General features: G+C 41.5%; 1 pseudogene; it reads right to left on the bottom strand.

Annotated features, from left to right (window-relative positions):
- Window positions 1–7419: 7419 nt before the first annotated feature.
- On the bottom strand, window positions 7420–17413 carry LOC127212209 (F-box only protein 22-like; annotated as a pseudogene).
- Window positions 17414–24499: the final 7086 nt, after the last annotated feature.

Below are 24499 nucleotides of genomic sequence, written 5' to 3'. Positions count from 1 at the left end.
ATGCTCCAAGTCAGAAGGTTTGGGCAAAGCAAATTGCATTAATGGGTTAAAGAAAGAGAGGAGGGACTGTGAAGTTGAGTGGGTGAGGAGGTAGGCGTCAGTCTAGGAAGAGTTAGCCAAATATACTATACAAAATTCTCATAGAATTTATAAAGGTGTTATTTAATGGATAAAGGGAAATATTATTTGAGGTAGAAAATACAGTAGTGGAGTATGGATATGAAAAAATGCATGTTACATATGTGTTAAATGCCAGGATGAGACTATTTTATACAATTAATATACACTAATTAAAAATGAAAATATGTTAAATATCATTTTTTGGAATCATATGAGATATCTAAAGAGGAAGTCTGATCTATTTTCAGGCCCAAAATTAAGTACGGCAAATTTAAAATTAATTGACACACTGTTTATAAATAACTCAAGAATCATCTGAGATAGCAACACTTCCTCTCAGTGTTACATACTCTGAAGTGTTGAACGCTTGCATGAAGGCCCCCCCCCAAAGGTGGCAACCTTGCTGAGTCACTCATAAGTGTCACCCTTTCGACTCATAAGAAGATAGGAGATTAGACAAAAATTATTTAAAAGCTTGCCGTCCTGAGCCCACACTCTTGTCATGGAACCAGATCTCTGCTTCATGACAGTTCTGGAAAACTATTCCCGATGTAACAGATCATCATCAATGACTTCGAGTCACACAGTCATTAGCACAGAAAGGGGACTTCCCTTCTTCCAGGAAAGCAGTGAGGTTATTGATACCTCAACCCCATCATCTCTCTACATGTTTCACTGTGATGTCCTTCATCTTATGAGAACTCAGGATGCAGACAGGTTGTTGAACTTGGAAGGGACTTGGGGATCATAAAACCCATGTTCTTCCTTCACCTGAAAAGCAGAACTGGACCGGGAGGAACAGCTTTGTACATAATTAGCAGTGATTTCTCCCTCCCTCCCCACTTTCTCTTTAAACTTAAGTGTTTTAGCTTTTCTCCAGCACTTTATCAATAGCATGTCAAAACGAACACCGGTAGATAGAGCACCAAATCGGTTTTCATAGATTCGTTCTTTACTCATTGAATAATATTCAGCACCAGTTTGTGCAAGTTTCTTTTTAGTTCTTTTTCCTTTCTTTTCTTCTTTTCTTTTTCCCTCTACTCTTTTTCCCATTAATTAATTTACTTAATCAATTGACAGCCTGATGGCAGCCCCCTCCCTCCTCTCCGCCCAGTCCTACCCTCATGTCCGCCTCTCACTTCCTCCTCACCTGATTCTCAGAGAGTGGGAGGCCCACCATGGGTAACAACCCACTCTATCACCTCAAGTCGCAGCAGGACTAATTGCATCCTCGCCCACTGAGGCCAGACAAGGCAGCCCAGCTAGGGGAAGGAGACCCAAAGGCAGGCAAAAGACTCAGAGACAGCCCCCACTCCCATTGTCAGGGGATCCACGTGTTGACTACACGACACGTCTGCCACATATGTGCAGGGGACATAGGTCCATCGTACGCATGCTCTTTAATTGGTTGCTCAGTGTCTGCGAACCCCCGGGGAAGCCGGGTGAGTTTACTCTGTAGGTCTTCTTGTGGTGTCCTTGACCCCTCCTGATCCCTCAATCCCTCCCCCCACTCTCATCTCCTCTAGCTCACCCTATTGTTTGGCTGTGGGTCTCTGCAACTGTTTCCATCAGCTGCTGGATAAAGCCTCTCAGAAGACACTTATTCTAGATTCCTGCCTGCACACATAAGACGGTATCATTAACAGTGTCAGAGGTTGACTGTCCTACCTTGAGACCCACACCATGGGAGAGAGCAAGTTTCTATCCTAGCTACCATCTCAATAGCAATAAACATGCTGGTAGTTTCTGCCTTCCAATTTCTTCGTTTCCTGAGTTATACACACAAGAAAGGCAACTGTGGTGATATGATACTTGTCTACAGTAGAAAAACAGACAAAGAAGAAGAGAAATTTGTGGTGGGGGGGGGGGAGAGAAAATAGTTCTAATCTGAATTTTTTTTTCATCAAGGAAAAACCTTCTGGGGAAGGTAATACCCAATCTATAACATGAATGAGCTGCTTAAAATTCATGAAAACAAAGAAATTGTAAGAGATAGAGTCCTAAGAAAATCCTCAAAACCCAGAAGGAACTAATACAAGATTAATGTGATGAAATAAAACCTATGCTGTCTAGCAGATCCAAGGTGGTCTAGGGCTGATTGGTGACGCAGGGAGCTGGAAAAGCCGGGAAAGCCCAGGTTATACGAGCATTATTAAAAGCAGTCGTTAGGAGTTTAGTCTTTCGTCTAAGACTTTTGGAACGCAGTAAGAAATGTTAGCATCTGGGAAAGATTACTGTGGTTATGTTAAGTGAAGAAAATGGATTGGGAGAGACAGGCTTTATGGCAAGAAAGTCAGGGAGAGACCATTCAGTCAGCTAGACAGGCAACAGGCAGTCTGAGCTAAAATACATCTCAGAAGTGTTTGGGTAACTGAACCACAGGACTTGGCTATCCGAGGGCAAACAGGAACACCCGGGTCTTCTCTCTTTGTACGTTCTCCCTGCCCCACTGCCTGCGAGTCTGAGGGGTCACAGACCGAGCCCCCGGAATATATCCCAAACCTCCAACAGTGCCAAAGTGAAGTCTTGAGGATTTAAGGAATGAAGGCTATCAAAAGCTGCCCCTCTCGCTAGTACTCAAAGTCAAGGGGTTTATGGGTATGGCCTGGTGGATGTGTTAAGGACCTTGGATTTTAGCTATTAAACAATGGAAGGTTGACAATGGCAAAACGAAAGTCTAATGGCATCCACTCATGGCTTAGATGCCGATAGCACGTTTTCACAGAGGATAAGGTCTGAGGGAAGGTGCAAGTCAAGAGGCTCCTGAATTATGTGAAAAGAGTTGTGGTATAAGCCCGCCTATGGGTGTAAAGATAGCAGCAATTCTGAGCAAAAGAAAGGAACTTCTTAGAAGGAAAAATTGAAAGAACGGTCTAATAGATAGGGCTGCAGTTGGTAAAGGAGCTGGGGGCAGTAAAAGTGGCTTCTTACTGGACCAACTAGTGAGATCTAAGCACTGAAATGACGATTACTGAGGATGATCACCTTGCACTCTGAATTATAGTTATATGTCCAGGTAACACGTAACTGAGGTTTGGCATAATATATACATGTGAGCCCAGATCATCAAAAAAAATGTTAATTTCCTTGGGAACAATTGGACTTGTCTACTTGTTTATTAAACAATAAGTTGATCTAATAAATTGATTAAAAACACATTTCCCAAAAACATACTTAGTAGTTGTGGACATATACGAATATAACAGAAAAAAAAGTATAAGAAGAGCACATCATAAAAATATCAACACACAACAGAAATGAGAAGGTATCTACTAATAAACAGGAGAAATCATATGACAGTTTTAAAGAGAAGAGGGCATCACAGAAGTCAAGAGCTCAGTGAACAAGAATAAACCCAGTAAATATGGGCTAAAGGAGCCTTCGGTTCAATATTGAAAACTTTATTTATACTAGTGATTGAAGCAGCACCAAGGTCAGCATTAGCAGAGTAGGTCACCTAAGCCAATGTCAGTGTTTGCCTGTGGCTGACACCCTAGGCCTTCCAGACAGTGGTTCCCTGAACCCAAGATTGGGAAAGCGAGTGTGATGAAACACAGTGATTACTGAATGGTTTCCTCAGAAATACAGCGAGTTAGGCAAGGTGTTCTTGGCTACTCTTTTGGTCTAGATACTCCATGATTGTTGGATGCATAATCTTTCAAGAGTTAGACTGCTTCAAATTAAATTTGTCTCCTTCATGGGATCTATTTGAGTTAAAAGTTATAAAAAAAAAAAAAAAAAAAGACAGAAAAGACAAAAAAAAAAAAAAAGAAAAGAATGATTTCAGACACTGGGTGAAGCTGGGCGTGGTGGCGCACGCCTTTAATCCCAGCACTCGGAAGGCAGAAGCAAGCAGATCACTGTGAGTTCAAGGACAGCCTCGTCTACAAACTGAATCCAGGACAGCCAAGGATACACAGAGAAATTCTGTCTCAAACAAACAAACAAACAAACAAACAAACAAAAAACCAAGCCAAAACAGACACTGGGTGAATTTACAGATATTTCATTTCTGTATGTGAGACATCAAGTAGTTGGAATATAGACAGTAGCCAATTGCAGCTTGTTAAGTTGGGTGTTACCTGAGCATTCCCAAGGAATAATTGTGGTTTTTCTTTGTTCCCAGAAAGACACTGCTGGGAGGTTATGGAATCTTTGGGAAATTAAGTGTAGTTACAAGTGCTTGAGCTATGGATGGATATGTATACCATTTTATGTCTTAAATGTTGTCCTGTGTATTACAGAGCCTTTAATGAGCCGTTTTATCTTTTCTCTGAATCAAGACAAAGAAAAGAAACTCTCCAGGGCAATGTTTAAAAGCGTAAACTGCTCTGTGAGATGCAAAAGACACTGTGGTAGGAGCCAGCAGACTAGAACCTGGCTAACAGCATCCTGCTTGGTCCTTTTAGGGAACCCATCTGTCCTGTGGTACCTTAGATTCCTCACATATAAAATCTATTCCGATAACCTCTAAGAGCCCTTCCAGACATGATTGTACACGACTAGGGACATGCTTATGCATCGTGTTTGGCTATAGCCACTGATACACAGAACAGTTTTCTCACAGGATGTGCCAAGGATTCTAGGAAGGCAATTGGTGTACCCTCTACTTTGGAAAGTCCTATATCTATTCCAATTAGGAAAACAATGCAAAGGGGGGAAATTTTTACATCTCCCTGCGAGATGAGAAAACTTGTAAATCAGAGGCAAAGAATGTCAGGCTCATATTAAGCCCCCAACTACAAATAAGATTTATCTTTAAAAATGAAATAAATTAAAGTAAAATGTAAAAATAAATAAGGCTCCTTGGAAAAACTCTAAACCAGTATCAAAAGTTTTGTCCTTAAATGTTTTCAGTAGCACATTATAACCGCATTCTTCATAATGTTTCTTCTTGTATCCCTGAACTGTGAGTAGAATTGCAATGCTTTGCCAGCCCTTTGGAAAGAGACCTCAAAGACTTTCAAGCCATTAAGGCATTTACGCTTCAGAAGCAGGAAAGAGTAAGCATTTCCCAAGCTTGTCTTGTTTGTGCAGGCTTATCACAGGGTTGCATAAAGCAATGGAAAAACAAAAGAGATAATTATCTAGTGGCAGTGGGCAAAATATTCAGAAAAATCCCATTATCCAACACCTGAAAATTCTGTTTTGAACTTCTATTTTCATTTAAGAGTAGCAGGTGCATTTTAGAACACTTAAAAACTAGGGAATGTGGTAGGATGTAGCCTCCCTTTGCTATTTTCCAAAAGATCAAGTAAATGTTATTAAGTAGCAGAAGAGTGAGACTGTGTTTTCATATCTTCATTTTCTTGAGAGCGTACTGAAGACATTTATAATAATGGACGAATAAGAATGAATAAAAATAATAATGATGTTTATTGAACACACTATTTTATCCTGGGCCTAAAAATATTCTATCATGACCCTTTCCAGACACAGGCTTACATGGCCCCAACCAGTTCAAACATGACGTAACAGCTGAAAAGGGCATATTCACACCCTACCATGTGACTATTCGTAAGGATCACAAGACAAAAATAAAGAAGAGGGAATATTCATATGAATCCCTCAAATTGGTGTGAGAATATGTCCCTGTCAAGGTGTGATTATGGAGTATGTCCTTATGACAGCGTAGGAGAGAAAGGATGTTGGGAGGATATGGTAAGGTAGCGTACACCATGCTGTGGGGGTAAGAAAACACAACCTCATGAGTGTGGAGTAAGGCAGCATGCATGACCTTGTGCAGGTGGGTGAGGGACGATGACTTTGTTAGCTGGATAGAAGATGAGTATATTAAATTGATTGTCTTTATTCTCTACATTATTAAAGTAATTTGAAGTATATATTTAAATACATATACTTTTTTGAAAATACATATTTTTCTCACATAATATATTCTGATTATGGTTTCTCAGCCCTCCACTCCTCCTCACTCTTTCCTATCTCCCCTCCCAGCTAGGTACACCCTCTTTCTGTCTCTCATTAGAAAACAAATAGGCTACTAAACTATAATCATTTAATAAATTTGACATAGTGAGATAAAACAAATACTAGCACATCAGAATAGGACAAAATGAACAAAAGGAAAAGAGCCCAAGAGTAGACATGGGAAAATGAGACTTGCTCATTTGCACACTCAAGAATTCCACAGAAAAAAGAAAGAAAGAAAAGAAAAGAAAAAGAAACAAAAAACCCAACCAAACAAAAAACTAAACCAAACTAAACTAGAAGCCATAGTATATGCTCAAAGAACCTTTAGGGTAAAAAGAGTGAAAAAATATACAAATAAAATAAAATAAAATTGAATTTTAAATAATAAGATTTTAAAAGAAAAATTCCTGACATAACATCATGAGACAAGGAACCTCCAAAGGTGCGTTGAGTTCACTTCCTGCTGGTTATCTCCTTCTGAGCATGCAGCCTACCCTTGAAAGTAGTGTTTCCCCAGTGAGACTGCTTTAGAAGTAGCTGAATTTTCATTTGCAAGTAGTTATCAATTGAAGGTTGCATCTGGTTTAAGGATGGGGCCTGTATCCTTCTTTTAGCTCTAGCAGCCCATCTGGTGCAAGCCCAGTACATGTCATGGTGTCTGTGAGTTCATATGAGCTATAGTCATGTTGTTGTTGTTGGGTTTTGTGTGTGTGTGTGTGTGTGTGTGTGTGTGTGTGTGTGTGTGTGTGTGTGTCCCCTGTCACCTCTGGGGGCGGGGGTAGGGAGCTCAAGTATATTTTATTGGTTTAAAACCAATGTGCAGTGATATGATTTTCGGAACTAGTGTAAAAAGGTTGTTCCCCTGCAGTTTCTTTACTGTGAAGAGGAAATGCTAACTTACCTAAAAGAGCAACTTTGTCCAGGACCAAAACAAGGACAGTACTTGATCAGAAAAGTAAAAAGTCAGTAATATTTGTTCCAGCTTCTGTAAACCATTTCTTTAATTTTTTTTTCCTTTATTAAGAGGGATTAAAGTCAAGATTCTGCTAAAAGTTCATTAACCACTACAAAGTCTTAAAATCCCATCTACCTGGTAGCCTTTTCGACACCCCAGGGCACTCACACAGTGGCCACAGAACCTGGTGCCGTTCAGCCACAGCGGCTTTGTCTGAGTCTAACAGCAGCCTGTGTGTGTGCAGTGTCCTTCTTCTATAGATTAAAGATCATCTCCAAAGCACCACTCAAAGCTACAAAACACACGTAGCTAATTTTGTCTAAAGTGTTTTTATGCCACGTTTCCATTTTTTTGAAAAAGGGAAAACTCCCAAGTTACATACTGTCAACATCACTCCCAAGGAGGTAGCTTAGTTAATCAGCCCCTAGGTGAACGAGCGCCATGATAGTTGTGTAGCTATGGAAAAGATCCTTGTCCTTCACCTTATTGCGTCTCCTCAGCATAAAGTTTCCAGTGACTATCTGGTCACATCCAATTTCCCCATTTCCAAAGAAGCCAAATAAGGGAACTCTAGAAAAAGAAAACTTTCTAAATATGTTGGCCTCAGCGTTCCCCTTGGCTGTGTAGTACTGAAAGCCCCGGCCAACGCACGCGAACATGAAGTCAATGCTGTTCTGTTGGAGGATGTTGGCTGCCTTGAGGTGCTGCATGGGGCTCCTCAGCGGTCTTGTCATCTTTCACATCCTCGGTGAGGGGAACTGTGACACTTCGGACTCGGCGCCCACTAAATGACAGTCCAACCACACCTGCGGCATCAATATCCGTACAGTTCTTCTCACAAGTCGTGAAGACAAGCTGTCCGCCTGCCCTCCAGCCAAGACAATATTCATACTGCTAAAGTGCAGACTACTCTATGCAGATAATTACTCACTCCCGCCTTATAGCAGTTACTACCAAAGATAAGGACCACACGAAGTTTGGGGTTATCCAGCAGACTCACTCTTCTGAGTATTAAATTCTTGGGGTCCTTTAGATTTTCTCAAAGGCCTTTTCTACATCAAATAAGATGACGATGTGGGTCAGTTTTTCTTTCAGTTTGTTTATATGGTGGATGATATTTATTGATTTTTGTGTATTGAACCGTGCCTGAATTTCTTGGATAAAGCCTACTTGATCAGAGTTGATCTTTTTGAAGTGCTATTGGATTTGGTTTGCAAGTATTTTACTGGGTATTTTTGCATAGATGTTATAAGGGAAATTGTTAAGGTTGTTTTTATACAATTGTGTTTCTCAATTTCTCTCTTAACCCAGCTATCACACAAATAACCAAGACTTTATTTGTTTAATAATAAGCTTCACAACACAATAACTGAGCAGTTATTACCCCGTTCTTAATCCTCTAAACTAACCTGGTTTCCTCCCAGTTTACATCCAAGAGATACTTGCACTTTGTAGCTTTCCCCAAATCCAGCTCCTTCCTGGTCTCTCAAACATCTCCTGTGGCTGAAATACCTACTTCCTGCTCAAACTCCTCCTCCCCTGGCTGGCAGGAAGTCCAGCCATATTCTCTCCTCTGCTCATCGATTAGCTGTAATCTGCTTTATTGACATATCAGGGGCCAATTAGAGAACAGTGTTCACACAACTTTGGAACAGGAAATTCTTAGAACAAGGATTGCAACTAGATATTGGGGGCAGGGGTAGAGAAATCAGCATTTGAATTACACAATAACCGTATGCCTACAGGAAACTGGTCTGTAAAGCTATTTCTTTGTTGGGTCTTTGTGTAGTTTGAGCATCAGGCTAACTGTGGCCTTAAAAAATGAATTGAGCAATGTTCCTTCTGTTTCTATTTTGTGGAATAATTTGAGAAGTATTGGCATTAACTGTTCTTTGAAAGTCTGCTAGAATTCAGTGTTAAAAACATCTGGTCCTGCTGTTTTTTGGTTGGTAGGCTTTTAATGACTGCTTCTATTATACTAGGGTTTGTAGGTCTGTTTAAATTACACATCTGATCTTGCTCAGTATCAAGTAAGTTATCCATTCCTTTTATAGTTTCCAATTTGGTGAGATATGGTTTGTTTTGTTTTGTTTTGTTTTGTTTTGTTTTGTTTTGTTTTTTGTTTTTAGTTTGTCCTATGATTCTCTGGATTTCCATGATGTCTGTTGTTGTGCCCCCTTCTTATCTCTAACATTGTTAACTTAAATATTCTCTCTGCTTTTAATAATTTAAATAAGAATTTGTCAATCTTATTGATTTTCACAGAAACTAACCTTTGTTTCATTGATTCTTTGTATTTTGTTTGTTTGATCATTTCTAGTTTATTGACTTCAGCCCCAACTTTGATTATTTCTTGCCATCTATTTCTTTTGGGTGTGCTTTCTTATTTTTTTTCCTAGAACTTCCATGTGTTCTATTAACTTTCCAGTATGATAATCTCTCCAATGTTTTATGCAGACACTTAATGCTATGAACTTGCCTCTTAGAACTGCCTTCCTTGTGTTCTATAAGTTTGGGTATGCTGTATGCTTATTTTCATTCAATTCTAGAAAGTTTTTTATTGCTTTTTAAATTTCTGACTTGACCAATTTTTCATTCAGTAGTTACTTTTTCAGTTTCTATGAGCTGGTAAGATTTCTGTTGTTTCTGTTTTTGTTGATATCCAGTTTTAATCTATGGCCATCTGATAGGATTCAGGGTGTGACTTCAATTTTCCTGTGTCTGTTGAGACTTGCTTTGTTTCCAAGTATGTGGCCAGTTTTGGAGAGAGTTTGTATTCCTTTGTGTTTGGATAAAATTTTCTGTAACTACCAGTTAGGCCCATTTGGTTTATAATATGTTAGCCCCAGCACTTTTCTGTTTAGCTGTTGTCTGTATGGCCTATCTAGTGGTGAGAGTGAGGTACTGAAATTTCTCAGTATCAGTGTATGAGAGGCAACATGTGATTCAGGCTGTATTGCTGTTTTATGGACTTGAGTGTCCTTGTGTTTGCTTCTTCCTTTGATGGGCACGTTTTGGTTTGAAGTCTATTTTGTCGGATATTAAAATGGCTACACCAACTTACTTCTTAAGTCCACATGCTTGAAACAACTCTTCCATTCATTTACCCTGAAGTGATGTCTATTCTTGATGTTAAAGTTTGTTTGGTTTTTTTTTTTGTTTGGTTTTGTTTTTTTTGTTTGTTTGTTTTTTTGGTGTTTTTTGTTTTTTGTTTTTTGGATGCAGCAGAAGGATGGATCCTGTTTCTGTATCCACTCTCTTAGTCTGTATTTTTTCTTTTAATTGAAGAATTGAAAGCACCTGATGTTGGAAGATATCAATGAACAGTGTTTGTTAATTCCTGCTATTTTGTTGTCATTATTGTGGTGGTTGTGATGTGTGTGTGTGTGTGTGTGTGTGTGTGTGTGTGTGTGTGTGTGTGTGTTCCCTTTTGACCTCCTGGTCTGGGATTATTTATGCTTGGCTTTCCTTGGTTCTGATTAATCTTTTTTAGGTTGGAGTTTTCCTTCTAGTATGTCTTTGTAGATAAGTGTGGGTCCCATAGACTTTATGGCAGGCAGGAAAATGATTCATGAAGCGGTAAGAATGAAAACTAAGTTCAGCACAATTTATGCTGTATCGAACTTCAGGATTCTGATGCCAGGTGTTTTATTGCCAGCATATTTAAATACAGTACATTTTGGGGAAAGATTTCCCAGTGCTCACAGAGGCATAATTACATCAGAACAATTCAAGGTATGTGTGATTTCTTCCAAGGTATGGATTCTAGACATAGGCTGCTTGTACTAGCTTAAGAATGATCTGGTCTGGCCTCAGTCATAGAGACAGTGTATAGGTCATTTGGCTGGTCCTAGCCATGATAGCTTGGGGAAGCTCCTGGTTATACATGTAATGTAAGGGTCCCCCCAATCCTAGTTATGCAAGCTTGAGGGATCCCCCTGGCTATACATGTAAAGTAAGAGTCATTTAGATCACTAGCCATATCCAGTTCTGGTTGTAGGAGCTTGATATAGCCTGGCCCAACAGATAACACAGATCACCAGGCAATTAATCACCTCGATTCTTATCCTTCAGGTGGAGAGGAAAACAGGTTTTAAATCTTTTCCATTGAAAAGCCAATCTTTCAGGTTTAACATTCTTTGTTCACATGCAGATCCGTGGGAATAAAGATTTTCATGTTTCTAACAAGATACTGCTTAAATTTGGTTTTATCATAAAATGTCTAATTTTCCTCATTTATTGTGAGTCATACTTTTGCTAGATATAGTAGTCTAGACTGGGATCTGTGGTCTTTTGCAATGCAATAGACCATCTCTCTGGCTTTAGAGTCTCCACTAAGAAAAGGCGTGCTTTTATATTTTACTTGATGTTCTTCCCTTGTAGCTTTTAATATCCTATCTTTGTTGTATATATTTTATGTTTTGAGTATTATGTGCCAAGGGGAATTTCTTCCCGCCTATCTGGTGTTCCCTACGCTTCTTGTAACCTTATTCATCATCTCCTTCTTTGAGTTAAGGAGCTTTTCTATGATTTTGTTGAAAATATTTTATGTGATTTTTGACCCACATTTCTTCTCCTTATTCTATTCCTATTATTCTTATATTTGGTATTTTCAAAGTGTTTCAGATTTCTTTTATATTTTTTCTCTGGAATTTTTTTTTAAGATTTAATGATTTTTTTTTGACCAACGGTGTCCATTTCTTCTATTGCATCTTCAATGCCTGAGATCTCTCTTCCATCTCTTTTTTTTTTTTTTTTTTTTTTTTATTAATTAATTCTTGTTACATCTCAATGTTTATCCCATCCCTTGTATCCTCCCATTCCTCCCCCCCTCCCATTTTCCCATTATTCCCCTCCCCTATGACTGTTCCTGAGGGGGATTATGTCCCCCTATATATTCTCATAGGGTATCAAGTCTCTTCTTGGCTACTTGCTGTCCTTCCTCTGAGTGCCACCAGGTCTCCCCCTCCAGGGGACATGGTCAAATGTGAGGCACCAGAGTACGTGAGAAAGTCGTATCCCACTCTCCACTCAACTGTGGAGAATATTCGGACCATTGGCTAGATCTGGGAAGGGGTTTAAAGTTTACCTCCTGTATTGTCCTTGGCTGGTGCCTTAGTTTGAGCAGGACCCCTGGGCCCAAATCTGCCTATCATATCTCTTGTATTCTATTGGTGATCCTTGCCTCCGGTGTTCCTGCTCAAGTTATTAGATTTTTCACTTCTGAATTTCCTCACGTTGAGTTTTCTTTATTGATTCTACTTCCACTTCCGTGTCTTGAACTTTTTCACTTCCTTCCTTCCACTGTTTGTATTTTTATAGATTTCCTTAAGAAATTTATTTACTTCTTTTTTAAGGACCTCTATCATATTCATAAAGGCTATTTTAAGGTCTTATTCTTCAACTTTGTTACAATGCTCAGGGCCTGCTGTGGTAGGGTAGCTGGACTCTCATGAAAACATATGGTCTTAGCTTTTATTGGTTATGTTTTCACTCTGGCAGCCAGGCATCTGGGTTTGGGAAGATTGTAACTCTAGGTGCTGATATCTGATCTTTTCTTTCTTAGGTGGATGTTTTGTTTCTTGGAGTCAGTTACCCTCTCTGGTTCTTAGCAGAGTGTGGAGGTTGTGTGTTAGCTGGTGGGAAATGCTTCTGGGATTCTGATAGATGTGGCCACTGGGGGTTCCATGTAAAATGTGCTTCTAAATATTGGGAGCTGACACTGGAAGGGGGCTGAGTGGGTCCACAAAAGGATCCATTGACTCTTCAGCTAACATTTATCTCCAGGAAAATGTTTTAACACTCTTCAGAGAGAAACAACAAAACCTAACAACCATGAATTAAAATTAACAATGTCTGGCACCTAGAAATACCAACTAGATTATGAAGAAGGAGAAAAAATCCCACACTGTATCCAACAAAACAAATCCAGAAATGATAACCATGATAAAATTGGGAACACACATTAAAAATGTTACAAACATGGACGCTTGTCAAGGAAACCTAAGCATAGTCATAATAAAACAAAATACAATTGAGTAAACACAGAGAGAGAGGAGTATATCAGCATATGTCAATAAAAACTTATTCAAAACAGCATACAGAAGAAGGAATTTCTAATGAAAAACAAAACAAGAAAATGAAGAGGCCTTACTAGTATGGGAGCAAAAAGGCTTTATTTCTGCTATCTGGTCCAAGACTCACACTAAATTCTTATTTATTTTCTTTTGAGTTATGTGTTGCCATGACCATTGTTGTAGGTACAACCAAAAGTATTGGTTGGAAACTTAATGTCTAATTAATAGTGCTGGGGGTAAGGCTTAATGGGAGGCATATAGGTGAAGAGGATCCTCACTTCAGAAAGCTTATTATGAGAAACTTAATAACAGGAGTCCAGTCTCCCACCATCTGTCCATCTGTGCAATTCCTCAACATTATAATGTAACATGAAGACCTTACCACATGTTATGACTTTGGACCTCCCAGCATTCAAAACTATGATCAAAATAAACATTTATTGCTATAAATTAACCAGGCTGTGGCATTCTGTGTAGCAGCAGAAAGCACACTAAGACAATAACTATAGTATGAAAGCATCAATATAAATAAAGTTAATGTGGGCATGACTAATATCGAAGAAAAATAACCTTCACAAGGGGTAATTTCACATACAGTGCGATGTTCCACAGTCACAATAGGGTAAGTTTACAAAAAATGCATAATAGTTATAAACTGTTGTCTAGCAGACAGAAGATTCAAATCATGTGAAACATTCACAGAACTAAAATAAAAATAACAGTACACAATTACAACACCCTTGTCCCAGGTGTTAAAAAGAACAAATAAGTAGGAAATTAGTGTAATTAAGGACAAAACATGATCCATGCGGAATTAGCTAGCTTAAACTAACTGCTATTTGTAAGAGGACACTTTACGGACCAGTAACATATGCATGATGTCCGAGTACACAGGGGACTGTCAAGAATGAACCATATTCCTGGCTGGAGAGGAATTTTAAACCAACAATCTGGCTGCTCTGGCAAGGGATCACATCCAAAGCTCTCATTGGTCTGTGTGATCTGGCGGGAATGAGCCAGCTTTACTCTCATTGGCTGGAATAATGACCTACCCTTAGCACACACTTTTCCAAAACAATGAAGGTAAAGTTAGTCGGTAGAAGGAAGCACCCATGCTTGAAAGTGATATCTAACTGAGTGGCAGACCAAGAGACAAATCAGAGAAAGATCTGACAGAATAGGATATGCCCAACTCTCATGAGAAGAGAGAGGAAAGAGAGGAGACCGAAGAGAGGGCAGCACAGGGAAAGGGATAGGGCAGAGACAAGTTGCAGAGAGAGAACAAACTAAACACAGGTGAAAATAGAATCAGCCAGAGAATGAGAAAGATACAGAAGAGCTGAACGTGTTGCCAAAGTTAGTATGAGACCAAGCACAGCAATTCAATCAGAATCTGAGAGAAGACAATTTGACTCAGTCAGCTTGGAGAAAAGCTGAGTTGAATCAACTAGCCAGAGTTCAGAAAGAACTAAAAATGGGTTTATTCAGCGGTAAGTCTCAGAGGCTGAAGACATTTTAGGCTTAGATAAGATTGTGTGGAGACTGGAAGCTTCTAGGACTAGGCCTGGTTTAGCAGACAGAGGCAGTAAGCCTCCAAGACAACAGTTAAAACAGAAGAATAAACATTCCTTTTACACTGGCCGCAGAGAATTTATTAGGAGGTCAGAAAGAAGAAAAAGCATAGAGTATGTTTTCTAAGTGTAACTTAGTTGAGTTTTAAAATGAATAACAGGAAGATATTGGAAAATGTTCAAGTAGCTGGAAACATAATAACATACATTTAATAATTCTCAGGTTAAACAGGAAATCTCAAGGGCAACTAGAAAGTATTTAAAACTGAAAAGAGCAATGGTTTCTCAGGAGAACGTGAGTCAAAGCAATGTTGTTAGCTTTCTCTCCGGATTGATATGTTTCTACTATAGAAATTCCTTGAAACGGGCTATATCAATAGTCTTTTTCATGATTTCAACTCTATTATCTGACTGTTTATGGTTGTTATCATGAAATGGTTAATGCTGTGGAAATGTTGTTTAAAAGACATTCATTTACCTCATAATTCTAGAGGCTCAAAGACCTGCATTGGGTTGTAGCTTTCTCATTGTCATTTTTGAGGCAGGGCATCATGTAGCAAGAGACAGGTATCATGTGTGTGTGTCTGTGTGTGTGTGTGTGTGTGTGTGTGTGTGTGTGTGTGTGTGTGTGTGTGTAAGAGAGAGAGACAGAGACAGAGACAGACAGGCAGACAGAGACAGAGAGACACAGACAGAGACAGAGATACAGACAGAGAGAGAGGGACAGAGGGAGAGACAGAGAGAGAGAGAGACAGAGACAGACAGACAGAGAGACAGAGAGGGAGAGACAGAGAGAGATGGAGACAGAGACAGAGACACACACACATAGAGTTTTTAATCTTTCTTTAAAAAAAAAAAAATAAAGCTGCTGCAATCATTCTAGTTCTACACCAAAGGCTTCATTTAATCTAAATCATCACCCCTTTCTTGGCTCGTTTTTCATGTCAACTTGACAAGCTAGTGTCAGCTGAGAGGAAGAAATCTCAATTGAGAAAATGCCTCCATTAAGATGTAGGCAAGCCAGTAAGACATTTTCTTAAATTAGTGATTGGTGTGAGAGAGCTCAGCCCATTGTGGGTAGGCCACCCAAGGCCACTGCCTAGGCTGGAGTCCTAAGACATATGTGGAAGCAGGCTGAATAGGCCGTGAGGAAGAAGCCAGAAAGCAGCAGTCTTCCATGACTCCTGCACCAGCTCCTCCCTCCAGAGTCCTATCCAGTCTGAGTTCCAGCCCCAGCTGTGAAGGGTAAGTGAAGTAAACCCTTTTCTCCCAACCTTAACTTCTGTCATGGTGTTTCATCACAGCAATAGGAGCTGAACTTAGAATATCTCCAAGCTTCTGTCTCTAGACATCACAGTAAGATTAAGATTCCACCATCACCAATGGCTTACAGTAGGAATCAAGTTCAATACATGAACCATTGTGGGGACAAGCTTTAACCGTATCAAAGCCTTAATATCTCAGCAGGCCACTAGTCTCGCCTTCTGGCATCTAAACCCAATGTGGCAAGTTACAAACAGTGTGAGATCAAGAGTTTACTTTGCTTCCCGTTGCTGTAATAAACACCATGACCAAACGCAACTTGCCGAGGATAGGGTTTATTTGCTTATAGACGACAGCCCATCATAAAAGAAGCCAAGGCAGGAATGTGGAGTGAGGGAATGAGCCTGAGACCACAGAGGAACTCGGCTTGGGGGCTTGCTTTCCACCCTTGCTCAGCTTGCTTTCTTATCCGACCCAGGACCACCTGCCCATGGGTGGCACCACCCATTGTGAGATGCGTCCTCCCACATGGATCATTAATCAAGACAATGCCCACAGACACACTCACAGGCCAGTTAGATGGAGAAAAGACTTTACCTGAGGTTGTCTTTCCCCCCAGAACTATCTAATTTGTAACAAGCTGACAAAAACCTAACCAGCATGGTGTGCGGCTCTGGGATTTGCAGCCATGTGTTAGGGACTCCCGCCCATTTTCTGAAGGTGTCTGTCTGTTTTCACGTTTTTCATCAGTGGGACCAGATATCTTTTCTTGGACCACAGCCTAACTATGTGGAATTATGACAATACCCTGGCTATTGCTTGAATCTTCTTCCTATAGGGTAGGCCCTAGTTTTTGTTTTTTAATTCAATCTGTTGGCATAATAGGTCAGAATGAAAAAAAAAAATGATTGCTTTGTTTAACACTAAATTGCCACCATAAGTTTGTTTTTTTTTTTCTTTCATGGCCTCCTTTTCTTTAATTGGTGTGTGGTGTGTGGTGGGTGGGTGGAGGTGGGTGTATGTGCATAAATATTAACACATGCGCACATGTGCAAGTGCACCCATGTCCCCATGCACACACACACATATAGGGTCCTAAATCCCTAAATATAACCAGCTCATGCCATCCCATATAATGTTTTCTGCATATTATATGCTCTTAGGGCTGATCACTTGGTATTGGAAAATTATGAAACCAATTGGAGGGCCCTTCCCTTTTCGACTGATAGACCTGCCTTCTTGCTCCTAGGCAGGACTGATATGCCTCAAATGTTAAAAATACTAAACCCAAATCCCCAAATGTTCCTCCAGCTTCAGAGATAAGTCCCCTGGGAATGGTGAATGTGACCTTATTTAGAGAGAGGTCTGTCTTTAAAGCCACAATTACAGTGAGGATCTAAACCTGCCGGGGATTGAGTTGAGGTGAAGTCTCTGGAACAGCTGGAAGTCCTCTGCTTACTCCTCCTTGACATGCTCACCGAGTATCGGGTGTCCATCACTTTATGGGGTCTAGGTCACATGTCTTTCTTGGTCTGGCTTAACCAGTAATTTCTTTGGTCTGGTTTTACCTAGTAAGATTTTTAATATGCCATGTGCCCCCACAGTTTCAAACCACCCCAATAAATAAATTTATAAGGGTAGCTCCCCTCATAGTCTCAGAAATAACTCATTTAGCATTCTATGCTGCATTGGTGATTCCAGACAGGAAGTGGTGTTTCAGATCCATCCAGAGGCTGGTGTCATCCTCCTGTCAAAGTGGGGTCTTTTAAAGAAAGACACAACCTTGGAAAACTGCAATATAGAGTAAGTTAGGGGAGGACACAGCCTGAGCACAGCAAATGTGTAGTGACGACATACAGTATTACTTCATACAGTTACATTAAGAGAACTTTGATTGTCTCTTTTCCAGATAAAACCTCTCGGGGGTGGGGTGGGGGCGGGGCGGGGGTGGGGGTGGGGTGGGGGCGGGGCGGGGGCGGGGCGGGGGTGGGGACATAAAACTACAACGGTCCCCACTAAAAGCCTCCAAGTGCAGCAAAGCTTTGATTCATCTGATAAGAGAGTTTGGAAAACTTGGGAACGGTGTGTTATTCTATGCATTGGTCCCAAAATAGTGCTAATTTTTATTCTGCAAGAGAACAACTCCCCCAGTTTTTATTTGTAGCTTCCTCTGAACCCAGGCTTAGGCATAAATCTATGGCAACTGCACTGACGACAGCGAGAGTGACAGCTCACATTGTATTCATAATCACCCACTCTCCCCGCCCTACTGCTGGAGAAAGTCATGTGCACCAGGTATCCAGCCCTTCATGTAAATGCAATCTGCTTGCAATCTACAAGATATGCCCAGGCATATCTATACCCTAGAAGAACCGAAAATAAGTCATTTGACAAGAGAAAGTCTTATCCACCCACCACTCCCACGCTTGTCAGTTTGTATCACAGGAAATCTGTGATTCTCATCCTCTGATTCTGGAGCCTTCCAGTGTCCCTGTTTCATACCTGGGGCATTGGTACAACACCTTGAAAGACAACATACCAACCCTCACCCCAAGTTTCTCTCTGACCATAGGGTGCCTGTCATTCTTCTTTGCCCAAGTCTCCATGTTGTTTCCTTGGAGTAAGAAGGAGGCCTGAGCCCTGGCTCCCACAACCTAAATGCGATCTCAGCACCATCCCTCTCGGAGCTGAGCCTCTAAGTGCTTCCACTCATTATATAAGGAAGGCTGACTCTGTGATCCTAGAGGCAAATACCTGTAATTCCAGAAGTGAGGGCGTGGAGGCAGCAGGATCAGAAGTGTGAGGCCAGGCTGAGCTGTGCAGGATAACCTCCTCTTAAACACTGAAAAGAAACCCGGCCTTTCCCAAGAACTCATGGGCTGTTGTTGTTGTTGTTGTCGCTGCTGTGGAGTATGTGTCTGTCTGTGTGTGTGTGTGTGTGTGTGAGAGAGAGAGAGAGAGAGAGAGAGAGAGAGAGATTTGTAATTTTTGGGGGGGGGGTCAGTGAAGGTGTTTGTGTTTCTGTTTGAGTTGGGGTCTCTTGAATGTTACTGTACAGCCGAGGATGACCTTGAACTTCAGATCTCCCTACCTCTAGTCCCAAGTGCTGGAATTACAGATGTGAGTCATCATGCCCAGATTTATGCTGTGGGAGGGGTAAAATCCAGCTCTTGTTCACTTTGAGAAGGCATTCTACCGACCAAGCTCCACCTCCTTCCCCGACCTTTTCTGCTGACATAATTCCTCATGCAGGAGAAGGAAACCATAAAATACTTACTACTTTGAAAGCAATGAAATCCAGAGAGACAGAAACTCATGCTTGAAACAGAGAGCAACGAGAAGGAGAAGCCAGGGTAAGCACTGTCATATAAGTGTTATTAGAGCTGGCCCAGCCATTAAGGATGTTTGCTGCTCATCTAGAATCTGAGTTCGATTCCCAGCACCCATCGTAGGTGGCTCACAAACACTTATAATTGCAGCTTCAGAGGATCTAATATCCTTTTGTGGACTCAGCAGGCATCTACACTTACAGGTGCACATACCTCCCCCCACACTGACACACATGTGGTTGGACTGAGAATGGCCCCTATAGGCTCGTATATTTAAACATTTGTTCCAAAGTTTGTGGAACTATTTGAGAAGCATCAGGAGGTATGGTCTTAATGTAGGTGTGTTACTGGGGATAGGCTTTGAGATTTGAGATTTTAAAAGCCTATGCTATAATCCCCCCCATCTCTCTCTCTCTCTCTCTCTCTCTCTCTCTCTCTCTCTCTCTCTCTCTCTCTCTCTCTGTCTTTTGGCTGATGTCTCAGTATCTAAGCTCTCAGAATACTAAGGTTTATCATGCCTGCCTGTCTGTTGCCATGTTCCCCACCATGATGGTCATGGACTTTACTACCTTCTGAAACTGTGAGCCCCAAATTAAATGCTTTCTTTTATAAGTCATGGTATAAGAAAGTAAGTAAAACACATTTATATATAATTGAAAATACATCTTTTAAGAATAAAAAACAAACAAGAGTAGCATTTAGGAAAATCAGTATGGTCAGAGGAAAAGAAGCAAATAAATATAGGCAAAGCCATGTGTTACATTTCCCATTAGGTGTGTTTCTTAACACCTTTCCCTCGTGGATACATGTTCACTTTTTCCCTGTTCTTCTTACTGTGGAAAGAACCAGAAATTACTTGATCCAGGTGTTGGGTATCAAGCCTAGGGCCCCTAACACATGGTGAACAGGATCCAGCACCAAGCTCCAAACCATGGCTTTTTGAGAACTGGCTCTTCTTACACTCTCCAGGCACTTGTTTTCCTTTTCCCCTCTGCCTCCTCCTCCTCCTCCTCTCTCTCCTCTTCCTCATCCCCCTCCTCTTCTTTCTCCTCCTTTTTATGTGTTTAATATGTGTGCATGTGCATGTAGTTGTGTGTGTGGCCAGAGGTTGCCACATCAGAGTGGTTTCTTTAGTTGCTTCTCCACACTGAGACAGGTTCTTTCATAGGACCAACAAATGGCCATGAACTGCCTGGTCAAAGAGATCCAAGGACCAGCTTGTTTCTATCCCTCACTCCTGGAGTCACAGCAGTTCACCATGCACCTCCGCAGGTGGGTGCTGGAGATTTGAACCCAGGTCCCCAGGCTTGTACAGAAAGCACTTTACCCTCTAGACCATCCCCTCATCCTCAGCCCCAGGTTTCTTCTATTTTATATCACCTTAAATAAAAATAAATAAATAAAAGTCTACAGCCTCTCTGCCTAGAGTAATAAAACTGCCGTGATAATGGGGTGGCTTTTAAATGTCCAAAGTAAAATTGAAACTGTCCTGAGCATTCTCAAATGCCATAAATGCCTTTCCACAGCACAAATGTTTAAAGACTCCGAGGAAGACCATCATAGACGCTGTAGAACAAGGTGTATTACTTCACCATGGATTAGCCTCTTAAAAAAGGTTACAAAACTGATCTCATTGTTTTAGGATTGACTGTTCCACACATCCTAAGGACATGATAAGAAACTATGAGGTCAGCATCTGTAGCTATTGAGTGAGAGAGCAGACAAGCTCCATCCAGAAACAAAGAGATTTCCCATAGAGATGTCACCTTGCTTATCTAGAGGAAGGTTTTTTGTTTGCTTGTCAATCAAGCAGAGCAGTTCTAAGGGCTGACCACACCCTGGGCTGGGGAAGCTCAGGAAGGAATGTGGGAAGGAAGAGGGGAGAGGCCATTTCCTGATGGGTCAGCTGCTGGCAAGTGTCCGGACCCTGGGAAAGCTGTGGTGTAAGCATTCCTCGCCTTGGAGAGCAAGCAGAGCGGCAGGAACAATGGTGTGAAACGCTGCTGGTAACTCCCAGGTCATGCCTGGAGCAGCACGGGCCACAGGCAGGAGGTTATGCCACAGCATGTCCTGGCCTCTCGGCAGCTCCCTGGGCAATCCCACTGCCGACTTGAAGCAAGTTCTCAAGGCAGTTTCTCTCGGAGGGAGTCCAAGAGCTTCCTGCCCTGGGATAACTAAAAAGTCACATTGCAGGAGAAAGGACCTTCTAAGACTTTCAGACTGCCAGTCCTGTGACTCCCGATGGACAGCTCTTTTGCTTTGCCATCCAAAGTGATCAGTGTGTGTGTGTGTGTGTGTGTGTTTAAATTCATACACAGAGCATTCCCCCATCTTAGGCTGCTCTGAATCTTAGGATGAGTCCCAGGGCCCTGTTCTCTGCCCATGCTCTTTAAGGACTGTGCTAAGGAAACTTACTTCCACTGTTGATGTCTCAGCTAAAAGGTGCTTACTCATTATAAGAATTTCTTAGCCGGGTGTGGCGGTACTTGCATACAATCCCAACACTTGGGAGGTGGAGGCAGGGGGATCAGGAAGTCAAGGTTCTCCTGAAAGAACATAGGGAATTCACATCCAACCTAGAACACAAAACACAAAGTCTCAACAACAAACTATAAAAATGAAAACAAGGACCAGCTGGATTGGTGCAGAAGAAAGCCAAGATAAACCAAGAAAAAAATCAATTTAAAAATCCTTTATTCAATATTCAATACAAGATTTCCTACTTCTTGTCTCAGAGGCTCTGTAGGGTAAGCTACTTCCCTCTTCATTTGTCTTTCACACAAATGCAAGCAGCAAGTCTGGCTCCTGAGCACTCAGGCCAACTCCACCGTCTTCAAATCCGATACATTAGTGACCTCTAGAGGACAGAATTCCCATCAATGTTAGGATCAAGCAGTTTCTTGCACGCGAATACTTCATCAAATTCATAGCCAGGAAGGAGCACTCTTGGCTCACACAGCAACAACAGCTTTCGAGAAATAATCTTTCTCCAGGTGATTTCCAAGCATTTAACATATTTCAGGTCAATTTTCTCATAAATAGGAGTTTATTGGTGGTGAGAATGCAATAACATATGGATTTATTCCTCCAGGATCTAGTCCATTTTCCTACAGGTGCCTAAATTGACCAAAACAGTGGTGATGAGCTTAAGCAAACAGCCCTGGAGAGCATCCCTCCACCTAATCTTCACCCCTCAGCTCTCAACTTGAGCTTCCAAAAATATCAGAAAAAGCATCCCAAGAAGCCATTGTTCAATCCCTCTAAGCTAACAGGGCTTTGCACTTCTCGGATGGGAGAAGGGCAGCCAGCCACACTTTGCCATATTCTCCTCCTCTGGCAGAACATTCTGACAGAGCCAAGGGGCTGGGGGATGTTCTCTAGGCCACAGAGAGGCCATAGCGCACAACGGGACCAGAATTTCTCAGTGTTCTCCAAGCCTGTGACAGCATCCGTTTTCTACTCAAAGACAGAGCCAGAGGTTTGAGTCATTTCGCCCTTAGTAACATAGACACCTTGCTATGTATCATCAAGGGCAGAAGTCAGCCTAGCACTCCACCCTGCATGGTGCTTTGAATGAAAAGGGCCCCCACAGGCTCTAGGGAGGGACACTATCAGGAGGTGCGGCCTTGTTGGAAGAGGTGTGCCACTGGGGTGGCTTTGAAGTGTCAAATGCTCAAGCCAGGCCTAGCGTCACTCTCTCTTTCTGCTGCTTTCAGATCTAGAGGTAGAACTCAGAGCTCTTTCTCCAGCACCATGTCTGCCCGCGTGCTGCCATGTTTTTCTACCATGATGATGACGCCCGCTGAGCTGTCAGCCAGCCCCAGTTTAACGTTTTACTTTGTAAGAGTTGCCATGGTCACAGTGTCTCTTCACAGCAATGGAAACCCCAACTAAGACACCCTGCAATGTGCGTCTATTTCAGAGTACCATCGGTGTACCATGGCCCCATCGGAGGCAGTTACCTTTATGGAGCTTTTTGAAAAGTGTCTATGATACTGGATCTCATTTTACAACAACCTTTTAGGTGGTGTTCTCTTCACTTTATGAATAAGAAACTAAGGACGATCAGTGGACCAGGCCATAGAACATACAACTGAAAGATTTAACTCTGCTCTAAAATGTGCTATTTCCATTGGACCACAAAGTGTCTAACCCCCACCAAATGTTCAAACGAACAAAAGAAAACTGCACTGAAATGGCTTAATCTTTTGCTTTTAAAGTAAGAGGGAAATGAGATGCCTTTGGCTACATACTTCAGTGGCAGAGCTGGGGCCTAATAGGAAATATTCATTCCAAGCCAATCACTGTACAAAGTCTACAGTAGCTCCCTCCTCACCCCTGCGCCAGCTGTACAAAGTCTACAGTAGCTCCCTCCTCACCCCTGCGCCAGCTGTACAGGTCCATCCCGAGACAACCATACACAGTAGGATACTGTCTTTGCCAGTTTCTGCCTCACTTTCCCCAGTCAGTCATCGCTGATGCTGCATCTTTCCAGAGTGTCGCAGATAGCTTGCTCTCACAGGCCACCAACTCTACCCCCAAACCTGCCTCACATTTGTGTCTGGCTTAGTGGCCCTTATCTCTATCCAGGTTGGAATGAAATTTTGATTTCCCAGGGCACAAGGCAAAGTGTGTCAATAATGAGAAGAGCAGCTGGCCCGAAGACTCAAAAATTGGAGGATTATGGGAAAGATTTGACAACCAGATAGTTTGTCTAGAATTGGAATTTTTCTTCTTTTCTAAAAAAAGTCTACCTAAATGAGTTTTAGGGGGAAGCCCCCACTGACTTCTCAGAAATTTGGTTTCTACTGCTGATGTCAGATTCAAGTTCTTGTCTGATTGTAACTTAGAAGGCGTTTTTAAAATGCCATACAGGTTAAATTGTACTTCTCTACTCACAATGAAAAGATGGAAATGAAAAAACTCAAAATTTTGCAACCTACTTACCACCCAGGAGTGGACATTTAATCCATTTTTGTTTCTTTATCCACTTTGAACTCGTGCTCAGTGAGTGTGCCCAAACATGCTCAACCCAGGAGATTTAGCCTTCTCAGCCAGGTCCCAGCTTCCAAGAAAGTGTGGGCAGTTCCAGGACATTCAGGAACAAAGCTGGGACAAGTGCAATGGCACACACCTATGGCGCCAGCACATAGGAGGTAGAGGCAGGAAGGTCAGGAGTTCAAGGTCATCTTCAGCTACATAGTAGATTCAATACCAGCATGGGCTCTATGAGATCTTGTTTCAAAAAAGAAA

This window comes from Acomys russatus, chromosome 30 (assembly GCF_903995435.1).
Source record: "Acomys russatus chromosome 30, mAcoRus1.1, whole genome shotgun sequence".
Classification (NCBI taxonomy): Eukaryota; Metazoa; Chordata; class Mammalia; order Rodentia; family Muridae; genus Acomys; species Acomys russatus.
The sequence above is the reverse complement of the archived record's forward strand: the minus strand, read 5'-3'. Positions and strand labels throughout refer to the sequence as shown.